General features: G+C 38.2%; 1 long non-coding RNA gene and 1 pseudogene across 1 annotated transcript; one reads left to right on the top strand and one right to left on the bottom strand.

Moving 5' to 3' along the window:
• Positions 1 to 1481: 1481 nt before the first annotated feature.
• On the top strand, positions 1482 to 16766 carry LOC134474171 (uncharacterized). The gene is made up of 6 exons (XR_010044828.1): positions 1482 to 1706; positions 2526 to 2802; positions 5936 to 6085; positions 10307 to 10474; positions 15635 to 15802; positions 16404 to 16766. It is a non-coding gene; the product is annotated as an uncharacterized LOC134474171 (long non-coding RNA).
• LOC100722176 (ras-related protein Rap-1b-like protein) lies at positions 12677 to 13281 on the bottom strand (annotated as a pseudogene).
• Positions 16767 to 17792: the final 1026 nt, after the last annotated feature.

Here is a 17792-nt window from a genome sequence, read left to right as displayed (position 1 = left end):
GATTTTGAGCCAGTGGGATTCCAGAGAAAAACTTGGATTCTAATTTAACCTCTAATTGACAAGAAAAAATTATTTAAATGTTAATCTCAATTTCTGTATTGGTAAAATGGAAATAACAATAAATACTAATGTTAAATAATTAAAAGGACATTGTCTAGCACATAAAGGGTACTTAACATTTGTTATTGCTTCTCTTTCATTATTTTGTTTACTGTTGCATTCATAAATTGCTGTTATAATAGTCATCTGTAAAAAATGGAAAATCAAAATTTCCTTGGTTTAAGAAAAACTTGTTAGGTTGTGCAACCAAAAAGTTCAGGGATAGATTAAACTTGAGGAATGATTGACTCAGGATTTATAAAATGTGACAAGTATGTTTCTTTCTTCTTCTTTCTAGAGCTATAAAATCTTTATTCTCAATCTCCATGGGGCAAGCTTGTTTAAATATTTCCGAGGCTCATATCATGAGAACGTGCAAGCATCTTCCTCTCACCAGGCGGCTGAATGTGTTCAGATTCTGACCGGGTCAGCTTGGGTCACTTGCACACCCCTGAAACAAATTCTACCGTCATCTACTGCATTCAGCAGTGCCACCTTAACCCTGCTAAGATTGGGGAGTAGAGGATCTGGAATAGCAAGGAGAATTGTTCCCAGATTGAACTTGCTAGTTCATCTTTTATTGTAGGTTTGCAAAGAGAGGGTGGAGGAATAACTTGATAATGACCTCTGAATGATAGCAATATTAAAAATTAGGGAGGAGAGGCTGTCATCTTCCATCTACACCGAGGACAGAATTGACCAATGTGGTGACAGGAGAGCACTGTGAATTAATGAAGAGTTCAGGGAGGGAGTGGGTGTCTTTTAACTGGGACATTCTAGGCAATGAAATGGAATAATGCGGGCATCCTCAGAACACAGGCTGAAAGGATTAGATGAATTTTGACCAGATTTAATTGTGACCAGATTGTGGGAGTGCAAGTTTCAGTTTGAGATGTTAACTGATTTATTTCATGTCCCATTTTTAATGCTTCCACATAGTCCTCTCGCTTTTTCTAAATTACATGCCTCATTGTATTTGAGTTCCTCCTGCATTTGACAGCTCCATGGCTTCCAATTTTGCTTCTGCTGCTTTGATTATTATTCCTGATTTGGTTGTTGATGAGACATGTGGTTTTCTTTAATTAGCTCTGTCACTCTTACAAATGTGCGTGTCTCGCAAGTGTCCTAATTAAAGTCAGGAGGGGGGGTGGAAATTACAGGCAATTACAACAGTGCCATCCTCCTCTCTCACTGCTCTTTTCTCCTCATCATCAGGGTGCGTTCTTCTGTGTCTCCATTTTGCAAGCACATTGAGCAGCCTCTCTCTTTAAAATCCCATTAATTTTTTCAGAACACGATATGCAGCTGTGTCAGTGTGTCATACACTAGCTCTCAGGAAGCTCCAGAGCTTTCATTTAGTTTTATTAAGTACAATCTCCTCCCTGCCACTTTCCACCACGCTTTGAATTTGTCCTGACATAGAAGGCTACCGTCACCACCACATAGGCATCTGTAAAGTCTCCCCAAAGCTGAGGCCTCGTGAGTTCAGTCTCCTCTTGTGTGGGCTGACACTCAGTTCCCTGCATATCAATACTAGGAACAGTTACTGAGCGTGAGTCTGTTTCTTGTGCCAGGCATCGTGCTAGGAGCCCTGACTACCAAGACAAGTAAGTATAGCAAGTAGCAGGAAATGTGGCATGGGGAAAAGAAGCCAGATTGCCAAACCAGATGAGATACAGTTTCCGCTGCCTGCTTTGCCACACGTTAGCTTTCGGGCCGTGGGTAAATCACTTAGTTGGTTTTTTTAATCTGTAAAATTATGCTAATAATACTTACCTTGCAGGGTTGTTGTGAAGATTGCAGATAATGTATGCAAAGTAGCTAGCTTAGTGCCTGGTATAGCTCAATAAATGGGAGCTATAATTATTATCATGAATAAGATATAGTGTACTTAAGGAACTAACCGTCTACTCAAAGAGAGAGAAGAGTAAAATAACTTTTATAATACAGTGTTATATGGATAATAATGGAAGGATGGAGGTGGTAATGGGGTGCACAACTCAAGGCTCTATATGCTCTCGCTTCTGCCCATTCTCTGTTTCTCACTTCTCCATTCTCTCCCCTTCCCTAAGCCGAGATGCTCCAGCCTCTCAACCAACACCTTTTCTCTGTCTCTGCGTTTACTCCCCTCATTTCCTCTGCATGGAAGCTCTTCTTTCCAATCCTTTCCTGCTATCTCTTTCTCATCATTTGGATTTCAGCTTAAACTTTGGCCTTTGGGATGTTTTGCTAACCTCTTCTAATCTAAAGTAGCACTGTCTCTTTGCCATCTTTTTTTTAATAGCCATGTAGTTTTATTTACATTGTAGAAATGCCCTACAAATAACAACTGATTTGCTGGTTTAGATATTTATTTTCTAGCCACAGGATGTGAATGGTGTGAGAGCAGGAAACATGCGTGCTTTTGTCCACTGTTATATCCACAGTGACTACAGCATCCACAGGAATGCTCTGAAACAGGCAAATCAGGTGATCACTCCCTTCCCTTTGTTCAGCTGTGGTGAGATTGTGATGCCTGAGGAGCCAGATCATTACTTCCAAAAGACAAAATGAGAAGCACCTGGATGCCTGCTCACGATGGGAGGCACCTGAGATTGGGGTGTCTGACCCTTAAATAGTAGAAGCCTGAGTCATGTGGGAGCTCTTGGAGGGTTCCTCTCCCTTCTGCCTGTTCCTGCTAACGTTCTGTGATCTTCAATAAAGGTAGATATCTACTACTTACTATGAGGTATATGTTTGGAAATTCATGTTGTATACAAGAACCTGGACTATTTTGGGCCACTGTACTGTAACAATTGAGATAGAGTGTGCTTAATAAATATTTTGGAGAATGGATAGTGGGGGGAAGATACAAACTGGAGAGACCAACCTGAAGGGATTAAGCAGTGGCAGGGCTGCATTTTTGCTGTGGTGACTGATACTGTCAACTGCATACTGTCCTATGTGGCTGCTATCAGGACTGCCTGAATTCAAGCAAGAGGCCTCAGGTTCACAGGGAGCATTATATTTTTTAGTTATCAACTTGGCTTTGAAAAATGAAATTTAAATGCTTTTTGAACATAATCTGGGATGTAATTTTCACAAGACTGCATCTTTGTTCCTGAACTCAAAGCAAATTATCTGTAGAGGTCTGGTTTAGGCATCAAACACTGGGCCACATTAAGTTTTTATGGAGAGTTATCTTGTATTGACCTGTTTATCTTTCTAGGGGCAGAATGAGTATGTTTAGAGGAAAATGGAGATACTCATTTGAGAATTTGAGACTATTTAGATTTTGAAATTCCTAGAATTTGGGCACAGATTTTAGAAACCAATGCTAACTTTTACAATTGAGATTTCTCCCTTAGCATCTGAGTTGGCTTTAGAGTGACAAGGAATCAAGTCATTCTATGCAGTATTTCTTTTTAAATGTGTGTTATTAATCAAAAGCAGGGATTGGAAAAAAAAAACACATGGGCTCAGTGGAAATCTATTCCTTCCATTGGAAAAGTAATTCAGAGAAGAGGGAGTACATTTAAAGATTCCCATTTACTGATGGTGCAAAGCACATCATTTTGCTATGAAGAAGAAACACTTTTTGTTTTAGTTTTAATGGGGTTTCCATTTCTCTATGTAAAAATATCTGTGAGACATCCATTTAGCTTCCCTCAAGTGGTTACGAATCTTTACAGTTAGTTCAATTAATACTTCTGGGGGCTTTATTATTGATTTAGAATTTATTTTCAGTTATTTTTCATTAGTATGTGTTTGCAGCACATAGTAATCACATTCCCTGTGTGCAGTTGGCATATGTATGTAACACATTTTAATCTTAAACTTTTTGCTCACCTCTTTCTCCTCTCCCTCCATCTCTTGATCCCTTTCAATAAATTTGTTTTCTCTTAATGATCTCCCTTTATTTCCATCCAGAAGGGAGCCTGAAGACAACACAAAAATTTTATCTTTGAGGGATTGTACTTCAGTCTAAGTTCAGGTTTTCATCATGGTACAGAGGAAACACATGTAACTTAAAGGATATAGTCTAATGTAAGAAATTCATCTTAGGCCTTGGTAGTGTTAGAAGCTCACAGAGTTTGTTCTTAGTCTTTCAAATACTTCTGACCTTGGCTATAGAAATAGAAGTTGTAACTGAGAAGTAGAAATTTGTTCATCCCCCCACAGATCATTTTAGTATATATGCTGTTGAAGTGAGCACATCACACAAATCATTTTAAATGAGCCACACACTTTTCAAGAGTATATTGTCTTACAATGAGCTCAAAGCCAGTATAATATTTGCATTATTATTAGTGTTTCCGCCAGACTATTCTTATGTTCTTTTATGCTGAGAGTTAAATACTACATATGAATTAAGATGCAGCTATCTATTGGCTGATATTGTCAGTGTTGGGATCTTAACAACATCTGTCCTGTAGGTGTTTCCTGTTTCAGTATACTTTTATTTTGATACAAATTGGGTTGTTCATGATGATTTTCCATAGCATAACAGTCTCCTCAGTGGCTATATCCATGCCTCTCTTATTATTTTTGGAAACGGATCCCAACAGATGACAACCATTAACATGTATGAGCCAATGATAATCCTCCATTTCCTTTAGCCAGAGGCAGGACACTGTCATAGTTTGGCCCATCCTAGCCCATTCTTGGAAGTTTTTAAACTCAACTGGGAAAGAAACACTTGCTGAGCTAGGTAACTGGTAGGAAATGAGTCCTTGATCCAGGCAACTACGCTTGCCATAGTGTGAAGGACATTTGCTTGCAATAAGAGAAAATACAAACTAGTATTCAGAGAAAGGCAGACAAGTGATCCAGCACTGAAGCGTCTGGCATAGCCATCCCAGCCACCTTTACCTGTGCAGGGCACATGAGCCATTTTGTGTTTGTTTTGAGAGAGTTTAAGTGGAGACATCTGATGTGTAATCAAGGGATCCTTTATCATAAGCCCCAATTTACTCCAAAGTATCGGTAGGCTCAAGGGTTCCCATGAAGGCAGGGGGAAACACTGACACTTTGATTAGGGCAGACAAAGTGAAGGTGGAATAAAGGTCCAGCCAGATACATTGATAGAAAATTATGGACATATAACAAAAATAACAAGGTCCTAGATACAGAAAACACCTCCAGATGGTTAGTAGAAATGGGGAATGCTTTTTCAGGTGCAGGGGATAAGAATAGATTCCATTAATCCCACTGAGAAAGGTTACTAAATATTTACAAAACCCTTTGCACATTAGGGATATTGTTTAATTATGAAAAAATCCTTATACCTGAAAGGCTTTTTTTTTTTTAATGTAGAAAAGTCTTTTTAAAATTTTTGGTACTGGGGTCAAAATCATGACTTCATGCTTGCCAGGGACGTGCTTATGTCATTGAGCTAAATTACCAGCCAGAAAAGTCTTTTTATTAACACTTTGATATTTGCTTAACATCTAAATTATTGGTAATATGAAATTATAAATGATTTTAAAACAACAACTGATAAGCATTCTTTGAAATATTCAGACTAATAGTTCATGTTATATATCTTACAAATTTAATATTTTCCTCAAATATTTAGCTTCAAATTTAAATTGTTTTCCAAAATTTGTCCAACGATTTTATTAAAAGAGCCTCCAGAAGGTTTCAAAATTGTTTGGAGTTTGGTAACGTGCAGATGTAAGACATAAAAAGTATCTCAATGATGAACATGTTATTTCAGTTACAATAAAACATTACCATAATACAAATGGTGTGAATTGAAAATTTTTTAAAAAAATTCTAGCTTCATGTTTATTCCCCCAATCATTTCTATTTTTATTTTAATTCTTGCTTCTATTCTTATCCATTGTCCTTCTAGGCTTACAATAAATTCACAACATATATAGTCCTCTGTTTTCATTCTGGACTTGTGATAATCATACCAGACTCCACTGAAAAACAGTGCCCTCCTAGACCAGCCAAGAATGGATGGTTCGTTTGCTGACAGATTGGTTGTACAGGATTAAAAGTGAGTGTTGGGGAAAGTGAAGCTGCTTCTTTTGGATCATTGACAGAGCTGGAAAATATATTTCTAGTCTAAAATTATGACTTCAAGTAAATTCTAATTTAACAGTTTATATGTATGTCCCCTACTTTTCTGTAAGTATGGGTTTTCATTTCTCACTAAGACTTTCTGTCATATTGAAAATTTATTCTTACTTTAATGCACATTAAAATATATCTCATTCTTATTCCAAAGGGTAATAAATTCAGTCATTCTCCAAACTCTTTTGCTCTCTGCGTAAAGTCCCAACTTATATTATGGTACAGGGATCTGTCATCATACTGGGCTGGGCTTTCCTCACTTTTGTGGGGAAGCTGGCTTAAGCAGTCTCCCTCAGCTGTCTTAACAAGGATTTCTGCCCACTGTGCAGCACACTATCATTGTACTTGGAGCAACACTGACTTTCTGCAGACAAACACATTGCAGCAGGCAAGTTTCTGCATATGGGCCTGTAATAAAACCATCACCTCATTTCCTGGCCGTAGCTCAATCAGTATTCCCTGTTTTGGTAAGAATTTTGGAATACCTCCGTAGAAAGTTACCATGGAAATGAAAAGTGCAAATGGATAGTTATTAGTTTTTATTGCCCTGTGGAACATCTAACTAGAATGTTTTGAGAGTGAGACCAAAGAGAAGCAAGAGCATTTGTCTTTTCGTAAAGTTGATGAGGAAAAATTCTTGTCCCATTGGGAGTGACTGTAGAGTCTGAAACTCCGTAGAAAGATGTCCTGCCAGGCCATGTGTACAATTCCCACAACTAATTGCTGCTAGCAATTTCTTACACCAGTAGACCCCGTTTGTTTTTGTCTCAAGAGTTTCAAAACGCCACCCTCTCTCCAGTCCTGACAATCAGTCCACAGCTTGCCCTAAGTGTTTCCATTTTATGTCTGGAAGTTAATAGGAGCATGGTTTGTTACATGCAAAACACATTTGGACTAATAAAAAATGGATAAGACCACCTGGTGGGATTTCTCTTAATCTAGACCTTGGGCTCATTTTTGTCCCATTTATTCAAGGTTGGGGCCTAATTCTCCTTGCCAAGTATAACAAGTGCGATCATTTCTGTTTAGGTGTTTTTTTTTAAATTTGAGCTTGCACATTTTCTGACTTTAGTCCAAGTGAATACAAATTTAGCAAATGCAAAATTGGTGTTTGAGAAAACTTTAATTTCTTTCTGTCACTAGGTGGCAGCAGTACAACACAAAAACACTAAAAAATGGAGTACAGGATGGTGATGATGAGGAGGAGGAGGAGGAGGAGGAGGAGATACTGTGTAACATACTCCTAGATTGTATTACAATGTAATTTTTACAGTTGTTTGCTATTGACTCTCAATATATATGGGTGATGGTGAAGGGAAACCTTGATGTTTATATCTGAGGATGGGATTAATTAAACTCAAAGTTGTAGAGGCACTTGCCCAGTTACCCTAACAAGTTATTGCTAGAAACAGTCCTGAAATTTAAGTCCTGAGATCCAACTCAAGCATTCTGTTTCCCTGAACCCTTTTTCACAAAGCATCTCATCTTGTCTGCACTTAAATTCTGTTCACCCCTTAAAGACAAAGTGTCGCGGAAGGCATGCATGTATAGGGTTAAAATAAAGATCTAGTAGGCTTAAAAAAAGCGAGATAAAATTGTTGTCTTATGTTAACAACATATGTGAGCTTTCTGAGACAAGATCACCTAGTTTAGTGAACACTGGGTATTTGTAGTTCTAGAGCCTGTTCCTTTCCTTTCATTTACAGCATGTAGGAGCTCCTATGTGATCCTCAGACCACCTGAAATAATATTTGGTGGCCAACTTCAGGGGCGGAGGAGTTCCAAGAGTGAACAATGCTTGTATTTGTGAATGGCTTTGCATAATAGAAGGAAAGAAGCAGCACACATAAGGGGCAAGGAGACCACCCTAAGGTTAGGAACCACAGGTCTCCCCGATTTATTCCACAGTCAGCAACCATTGAGAACAGCAGGACCGTGAGCATGGGAGGTCTGTGGGCAGGATGAACCCTGAACCACACTTGGGTATCAAGTGCCTGGGCTTAAAGGTGTAGGGAATAGGAAAAGTTCTCTTTAGTTCTGTTGGCATTCTTCACTTGGCATTCCTCTCACTGCTTTTGAAGCAAAATAGATCTTGGATCAAACCAAGAACTTTCCCCCTTGTTTTGAGCTCATGCAAAATTCAAGGTCTCTGTTACAAGCTTGAAAAGAGAACTGCAAACTGTAATACAGCTAAAAATGGATCCTTAAGAATATGTTTACTTAGAGATGCGATGGCAGAGACTAATGGGAATGAAACAGCTAAACTACAAAGACAGATGTGTGGTGATTGATTGGAGCATTTCATTGGGCAACAGAAGTAAAGGAGACATAGCTTCTCACTAGTGAGACAGTGTTAACTGTGTAGATTTTCACAGGTTTTTACTGTTTTTTTGGTAAAAATAATGACTCTGTACAAAGTCTGGATTTTGAATAATTTCATGCAATAAGTATTTTCTCTGAAAAGAGTTTATGACTTTGAAGTTTCCTAGAACAGGGGAACATGGGTCACAGAATAACTGAGAACATAGAGAACAGAAGATGATTTGTATCAAAACTAAAATAGAGGCTTTTTTTAAAATTTGGAAGCATCAAACTTATCTTTTCCCAGGTGGGAGTAAGAATTGGGGTCTCAGCACAGTTGTTCATAGTGTGACATCATTGCTGTTTTTGAAAAGAATTGTCAAATTCTATGGGAAAAGCTTTAAAACTAAATATAAATTATTATAAAGTTTCTATTGCTTACCTCCTGTGCTTCTGTGTTTTTTTCTTTAGTTTGAATCATTGAGCCTGGGAGGAAGCAGGAGGAGACGGAGGAGGTGGAGGAGAACTACTTGATAGTGACATACTTACGTTAAGCATTTTGCTTATATAATTTCATTTGGTTATGTTTTGATGAATAGTTACTGATTCATGGTGCACAATACTTTTAGTTGCCAATGGGAAAGAACTCAACTCAAAACAGTTTTAACAAAGGAAATTTGATGGCTTATGCACACTGCTTTTTCTTTGAAACACATCTTATAGTCTTACTTTTAAAACAAAAAACACCACTTTAAGTGCCAGAGCGGGGTGGTTTCATCTGTGGTTTTGGTCCATCTTTCTCCTCCAGTTTTAGACATCAAGTTGTAATCTAACTGTTTTATCCAATACCCATTGTGCCCAAACCCGTATGTGTAGAATGGGCACTGTCTATTCACAAATCTTGATTTCCTGGTCATTTTCAGTTTTATCTTTTTTTAAAATTGTTCATCTCATTAAAATTAAAGAAGACAAAAATCTGTTTAGTACTTTCCAAATTCTTCACTCATACATAAAGTATGACCAAGAAATAGGATGAGTGTTTAAATTTAAAAAATTATTACAGTAAAAGACACATTGCCTTTAATTGCCTTAAAATGCTTCCCTTTGCTTCAAACACGGACATCCTATTGTTCTTGTCACTTTCTTTTTTTTAAATTTATTTTTTATTTTGAAAGTAGCAAAAATGCAATAGCACAAGATGAACAAAGCCAACTGAGACAATGCAGTGAAATTGTTACAGGATTTCACAGTACGTTACTGGGATAGTAGTAATATGTACTATGGTATATCTCTTTAACTTTACAATAGTTGTCCAGTCAATTAGGTATAGCAAAATCAAACCAAAAATAGAACATTATAAAACCAATTGAGAATACTGAATAGAGCAAAAGAAACACAACATAACAAAACAGTGAAAACAACCTTTGCCTTCAAACAGAAGTTAGAAGGAAATCCCCCATATTTGCTATACTACATATGGTCATCCTCCCAAGAGATGCTGAGACATCTATCTCCAGTAGCTATGGGGGAAGGGGGCAGGAAGGGGAAGGGTGCTTGATTTTCAGCCCACATGGCAGTAGGCTCACAGGTAATGGTTCTCCTCCAGGCCCATGCTGCAGGCGCTTACCAAGAGGACAGGTGAATGAGCTGCCTGAGTCCCACCATGGCCGGATCTCAGGAGTTCTGATTCTCCTCTTGGCCCTCGATGCAGGCGCTTACCTGTTCTTGTCACTTTCTGAAGTAGTTCTAGAAGTCATTTTCATGTTTTAATTTCCACTGTTGTTTCTTCCTTGATGATTGAATCAATTAAAATGTTTACTTTTCATGGTACTTTTGACTTCAGGAAAGAGCTGGTAATCGCAGATCTGGTAAAGAAGATTGAAGACGTAAGAGCTCCTGTCTGATGAATTGCATTTAGCAGCAATATCACTGTATTGTTGGTTATAGATTGTAAAGACATTCCTAGAAGAGGACTTCCTGAACTGCTTCAGAAAGTGGCAAGAATGATGACGTAAGTGTGGTCAAAGTGAGGGGAAGTATTTTGAGAGGAATTAATGGCAATATGTTTTTTTGCTGTGATGAATGTTTAAAAAAATCAAACATTCCCTGTATTTTCTAATCATCTCTTGTATACATTTGAGAAAAAAAGTAATCAGTAACAGAATGTAAAGTATTTTACACTTACTCGTGTTTCTCGTTGTGTCCTTTAATACACATAGATCCAGAGATGGGGATGCTTTTGTGTGGCTGATTCAGTCCCATTGTATCTGTGGCATAATTTTGTACCCGTCAGGGTGTGTGTCCTGGTGGTGCCGTTGGATACGTGTAAAGAGATTGTAGGGCTTCTCGCTTTAATAGTAATAATCTTGATGTCTTGCTATCTTGGGTGCTAGTGATTTGAACAACATAGCTCTCACCTAATCTTTCCTCTCTTTCTCTGGCAGCTACTGAAACATTAACCATAAACTCATTTACAATGGAAGCGGTGTATTGGCAGGGTTTGCATCCTCTGCAATGGAAAACAGATGATGAAAGTTTGGATTGCTGTGATTTTCATTGACTTTGGGATTTCTGAATTTCTAGAGAATGTCCTGAGGTTAGAGATTTAGAATATAGCAGAATGCAACATTAGCTTGCATAATGTTCTTCTTGGAAATGATGTCAGAAAAAATATTTCAGCTGTAAGTAGAGATTCAGTGGAGAATGCAGTGCAGAAGGAAGCTCCATGCTGAATTTACAAAGGGGGAAACTGAAGAGAGTAATGGAGGGGTCTGAGACAGAGTTGCTGAGACCCGCCCCCCCTTCTTTAGGAAAATGAACTGCTAGTAGCCAGAAGCTCCTTCATGAGAATTATAGGAGAGAAGAAGTGTGGATGACTGGATAGGACTCTGTGTAATAAACAAACAAAAAGAAGAGGTGAGATTTATACTGAACTCGGGGCATCTTGGCTTGGAGCTTAACATTTCTCTAACTGCCGGGCTCTGTAGAGACCCAGATGGGTATTTTAGGTTTTTTTAAATAATGCAATTCCCTGAAAGGCAATCAAAAGTTATTCAACTACTGATGCTGTTATACAAAACTGCACCACTTTAATTAAGGCTTTTAGCTTATATTTGGCCACCTCAAAGTAGTTGTAACATTAGGTTGGTCAGTTTAAATACTGTGGCTCCTTGTGTTGTAGACACACAGTCTTTACACCCAAACATTAATGCATACAAAGCAACCAAGGCATTGTTAATAAGACAGTAATAGTTCCTGCACATGAGGCCCTGTGGCCAATTATACATGATTAGAATTACTTCCCACATTCACATCCAGAGTACTTGTCCACCATTTAATATCTCAACCAAAATGTTACACATGTAAAACAATCACTAACAGACAAAAATATTAGACCTGTCTATTTGGTATTGCAAATGTACTTATGCATGAGCAAGCAAAGGATTCACAGTGAGAATCCACAGCTGCAGATGTCTGAAAATGATCTATAAAAATCATTAAGTTGTTTAAAAATTGTTTGAAAATATATACTTCTTGTTGCAGACCCCCACTGTATGCATGACTATAAACAGTGTTCCTTATGTAAACAAAAAAGGAAATATAGAATGAGGAAATTTGGAAAGTCTGGACATTTCCTTCCCAACAGATATTAAAGGCAACGTCTTTAATCTAAGACATTATACTGAAAGGACTATTGTATTTTAAAGATAAGATCACTGTGTCCACAGGTTTTTGAAAAATTAAAAAAAAACTATATAGTCATGTTAATCAAAGTGGTTATTTTGTACAATACAATGATAATGACCTTGATTTTTTTAAAAAAATATTACAGTAAGGTACAAATATGAAAGAAGCAAAGTTATCTGGAATAGTTTATAAAGGAGCTCTTTGGACTTTCTTTTATTATGCTAACATAGAGGTGCTTTTAGGATTTACATTATTGTACTCTCCAATACAAAGGACAGAGTGTATTATTATACAGTACACCATTTTTAAATTGGTGGATGAAGAAATGTCTCAGCAGTAATATTGGATACAGCCTCTGGTTTTAACAGCTGCACACTCTAGGATTACTATATAAGTAAAAATCTCTCTTGTGATACTAGAAAGTGATTAGAATGTGCAAACTGATAGAGTAGCTTACACTCACCTCTTAAGGGGTAGCACTTCAGGAAAGCCCACTTAAGTTTAACAAAGTTGGAATGCTGCAGTGTTGAATTGGGCAACAGTTCTTCAGACCTGGCTCAGAGCTACAATTCATTTAGTATATTAAAGCAGTTGACACGATGACTTTTTGTGGGCCTTCCCAGTCACTGGAGTTTTTCTGTTAATTTGCTGCACTAGGTCATAAAAATCTCATTAACGCTTATTTTTGATTTTGCAGAAGATGCTATGAATGCACAGTCGTGCCCCTGGCTTGCTAGATTTTGACCTTGCTCCTTTCCTACAACTCTTTCATTTTCCAAGTCTCATTTATTACCAACCAAGATCATGGGAACATCCTCCGTGTCTTTAACCCGAAGAACCTGTTCTCTCAAATCTTGTAAATCATTAAATGTGGACTGTGCTGTGATGAAATAAACTAACGCCAAGCCTTATCCATTCTTTATGTACAAATCTGTCATTGTTGTAAATTGTTCCTGCAGTATCCAAAATTTTGAGCTTACACTGCTGTTCATCTACTTCAACTTGCTTTCTACAAGAAATTTCTATGGTAGGATTGTATTTTTCAACAAAAATTCCTTGAACAAACCCTACAGTCAGTGCAGACTTTCCAAAGCCTCTAGAGCCAAGAACAACTAGCTTATACTCACGCATGATGCCAGCTTATCAGAGTACTTTCTCACGCTGTCACTGGGTCGCTGTAGCTGGCATCACCCCGTGCTCCCTCCGGGTCACTGCTCCTGGGGCCATGGTACTTCTGCCACTGCTGCTGATTTTGTATTTCAGGTTTTGATCAAGAAATTTGAGGGCAAGAATTAAACCTACGGTGATGCTTTAGTTAAATCTTAGGTAATGAGGCTCGGAATAATCACTTCTTCAGAGCAGTGTTGTACCAGGCATTGAACTAAGCATTTTACTTACATTATCTCATTGAATCCTCAGAACAAATGGATGGCCCAGATATTTAGTCCACATCTAAGTGTGAGAAAACTGAAGTTCTGAGAGATTCACTCATTCAATGAATAATAATCACAACAAGATGTTGTGGACATATAGGTTGGACATAGGCTCTGTGCCAGATAACGATTGTAAAAGCTTACACAGGCTATTTCATTTCAGTTTTTCTAGCAACTCTATGAAGCAGGTATTTGTATACCCACTTTGCAGATGCAGAAGCCAATAAGAATAATTCTATGTAACCTTAGTCACCGTAGCAGGCTATGTTAGGTCTTGACTCCAATTTCTAGTCTTTTCACCATGCCACAGTGAGTGTTGAATAGGTTTCTAGGACCATCTTGGAACAGGGAATAGAAAAAGCAGACCAAATCGCTGATTAGTACAGTGGTTAAATAGAACGTCCAGGGTCACACAACTACTTATGGCTTGAGTTTTGGACTAAGGTCTCTCCTCAAAAGCCATGTTCTTTTAGGGCATCAGCATCCCTCAAATATTCTCCACATTTCTGACCAGAGCAGTGACCACTGGAGGATCCTGCAGCCTTTTTCAATCCTCATCTGTGCTCTGCTGTTTTATCCTGGGACCCCACCATCACCTTTTCAGCCTTCTTCTGCCCTTTTCTAATTCCTCTGAGTTCACCCCATCTTCATTATCCCAGTGCAGGTGATGTGAAGCTCTTGCAGTGCTGTGTAGGACTTCTCAGGATGAGGAGATGGAAATTAATTTTGCAGTGACTTTTTTTTCTGGGATACTTTGGAAGACACACAATTTCTTCTTGAGACCCAGCTCTGAAATGATGACTTGAGAAGTGAGTTGCTTTAGCTGGCTGAAGTAGCCCACTGTGCTCAGGATTAGTTTCTCTTAACAGCATCCTCCTAGGAGTTAGCTCTGCTCCTCCAGTGATTTCCTTCCTTCACTCCCTGCATCCACTGGCATTTATTAAGATCTTAACACCTGCCAACCAGTACTGATGCAGAAGGGGGAGTCAGTCATTGAAGAGACCCCAGGAGAGTCACTTTCTAGTGAAACAGAAACCTCTGATTCATGCTATGTTTATCACACGTCCCACGCTGCAGGTGCCTAGGCCTACAGCTCACTCTAAGGTTTCCTATGAAATGACAAAAAAAGATTAGGTTTTTTATAGTTAAGTATGGAAGTGACTGACATGACCTCAATGCATGTCACCTTATCCAAAACTCAGTCACAAGGGTCCAGTTCACAGTAGCCTGCAAAGTGTTATCTTCTTATGTGGCTAGACAAGACTATATAGTGGCAGACTACGGTTTATTTTTAACTTGGTATAGTCACCTCATGTTAAACCCAATCTATCTGCTAACTGCTGCATCACCCTTATTTAAAAAATGGAAAAGAGGCTTAGAGAAATCATGGCACTTTTCCCCCCCAAGGTCAAAGGATTAAAAAGTTCTAGAGACAGAATTTGGATTCAAGTACCTCTGCCTACAAATCATGTGTAAACCACTGTATAGGTGGGGAAATCACTAATTGCCAGGAGGCTGCTGGTGACTGATAGGTCTCTAAATCTTGACTGTGTATACCTAACCTCTGGAGAATATGTTGACACTTCTGTAAAAATACCTATAATATGGGAGACAAGAGTAAGGTCTGTACCAACTCCATTATACCAAGCGTCTTCCTTTGGGTTTGTGTTCATTTCTGAATAAAAATGAGTGCATTTGAGTAGCTCTTCTTCCTCATATCTCCAACCATGCTGGAAGTAGGAGAAGAATATTTGTTTGGCTTTCGTTGCTTTAAGAACAGATCAAGTGGAGAAAATAATGAGTTGAACAAGTTTGGGAGATTTTTTTTTGCCTCTTTTGATTGTGTTTAATAGTTTTGAAGAATGCTACAAAATAATGTGGCTGTTGAAATGCTTTTTGCCGTTTCTTTCTGGCCTGGGATTTGAGAAAAGAAAACTATAAATAGGCCATGATAAAAGAAAATTGCTACTGTGATCTTTGAAGAAAGAAAGGGAAATACAAAAGGAACGCCCTGAGAGGTTTTCAAATAAAAATTATGGTTCCCCTCCCAGGGCCTAAGATTGCTACTTCTTGGAAGACAGAAAGGGTGAGGACGTGATAGATGTTTCCTATCTCTTGTTCGTTTTCAAAGAAGCTTTGACTTGGTTGCTTTTATGCTATAGAACTCAGAGCACTTCACGTCTATTCAACATTTTAAACAAATGGAATTTTCTCAAAAGGTAGGTAATTTACAAATAGAAATTTGTTATTCATAAGACAATCATCCATTTCTTTAGTTCTCTTTCTAAATTTGTATCTCTCTTATTTCTTTTGTGCTCACCTGTCCTCTGCAACAGAATTATTGGGTGGGGGAAAAAGTAAAAACTAAGGTGCAGGGAAAAACTGGTACCAGTTTGCTAAACAGAATCAATGTCCTTTTGTTTATTTCTCATCAATAAACCGTTTCCAGTTTCCTGCCAAATGTTTGTCATTGATTAAATTTTGTATTTCTATTACCCAGACTTAACTAAAATGCTTATAAAAATGGGAGACAGAAAGATAACAATTTCTCTGCAAGTTGTGCTATTTTGCTGTAACCAAAGTGACTCCTCATGCCGAAGGAAGCATCTTCTCTCTGTTTGAAATGCAATTCTTATCAACTGGAAATAATTGGCCTACAGTTCAAATGAGCAGCACTGTTCTGAATATCACACAGTGCTTCTTACTATCTGCTTTCAATGTGATATAAAAGTTGATTCCCAGAGGTTCCCTTGGTATAGAAAGTCTGGGAAAGTGTGATCTCCACATTCAATAAGGAAAAACTGCTTTATCTTTTTACAGGCCCAGCGATTTGCAGACACATTTACGGTTTCCTTTCGAGTTACGTCTCACTTCTGTACTGGGGACCTTCTGTGCCTGGGTGGGCAGAGCACAAGAACTGATCTTGGACTTGGAAGGATTGATGGGTTTTGGTGGAATGGTCTCCCCGTGGCAGGTGGGAGGCAGACAAGGAGAAGCAACGTGTCTCTGAGACGAAAGTCATCCTGACAACTTGACATGGGGAAAGGGAAAAAGGTGGGGGACCGAAAATGAGAAGAATGATGCTAGAGATAGACCTTGACCTGGGGCATTTTAGATATATATCTTGTGATATTAACACTTCTTTTATTTTTGAAAAAAATGAAATAAATTGCTTCCCAGTGACCCTGACGTTCATTGTTAACAGGTGCAATATTGTACCATAGAGAGAGAATGAGAAATGCATCTTGGGAATAGAAATGTGCCCAGATTAGCAGACCTGGGCATTTTTAGCAAGTTCACACTAGCCAAGTTAAGCTGTCCCTTGCATTTAGTTTAACTGTCAATTCTGGGTCCACTTAGAAGACACAGCAGATTAGGATGCACAAGACAGGATATAAACTTAATTTATCCTTAGTGATACAATTTGCTATATAACTTCATTTGTGTTTCACTCTATCCATAAAACCAGAGGTTTAGGCTAGATGACGTGCAATCCCTGAAGTTTCAGCCAAACCATAAGGTAAATATAAGACCTCTTATTACTTGTTTGGTTCAAGAAGTCAATCAATGAACACAAAAACATTATTCTATTTCTCTGTGCAAGGCATAGTGGTTGGCAACCTAAAGAAGTAATAAAAGACTGTTTCTTGCTTTGTCTCAACTCTGTGTGAGGCAAACTGACATTTTAAAACCTATGTTTTCAGAGTCTAATGTAGTTCCAGATGTGCAGAAGCCCCTCCAAGAGATGTCTATTAACTAATAAAGGGACAGTTTTTGCATCCAGTTAGAGAGTTAAATCATTAAGAAAATATGCACGGGGATGGAAGAGTTATTCTTTTTTAAGTGTTGTAGAAAAGAAATTTGAGCTTTCTTTGAGTGGAAATGAGTAAAAATTTGTCACAGAGAAGGGAAGATTTATCTTAGATAGCTAAACACAAGGCTGATTCCTTTTGGGTTGTGGATATAAAAGCCAGTTTCAAAGCTTAGACAAAGGACAGCACAAATCTTGGTTGGCTGACCTCATAGACTTATTTCCTTATCCAGAATGGATCACAGTGACACTTGAAAATGTTAATGTGAGGACTGTGGAGAAGGGCAGCAAATGTTTACCATTTTTGGAGCATAGATAAGTTTGTACTCAATCCCTTAGGATGGTACTTAGGATGGTTTGCAGTATGCATTTAGTAGAATCATGTTTTGGAGTTTGAT

The sequence above is a fragment of the Cavia porcellus genome, unplaced genomic scaffold (genome assembly GCF_034190915.1).
Source record: "Cavia porcellus strain 051 isolate PalLab524CR breed Dunkin Hartley unplaced genomic scaffold, mCavPor4.1 scaffold_31, whole genome shotgun sequence".
In the NCBI taxonomy this organism is placed as follows: domain Eukaryota; kingdom Metazoa; phylum Chordata; class Mammalia; order Rodentia; family Caviidae; genus Cavia; species Cavia porcellus.
This window is presented reverse-complemented; position numbering and strand designations above follow the sequence as displayed.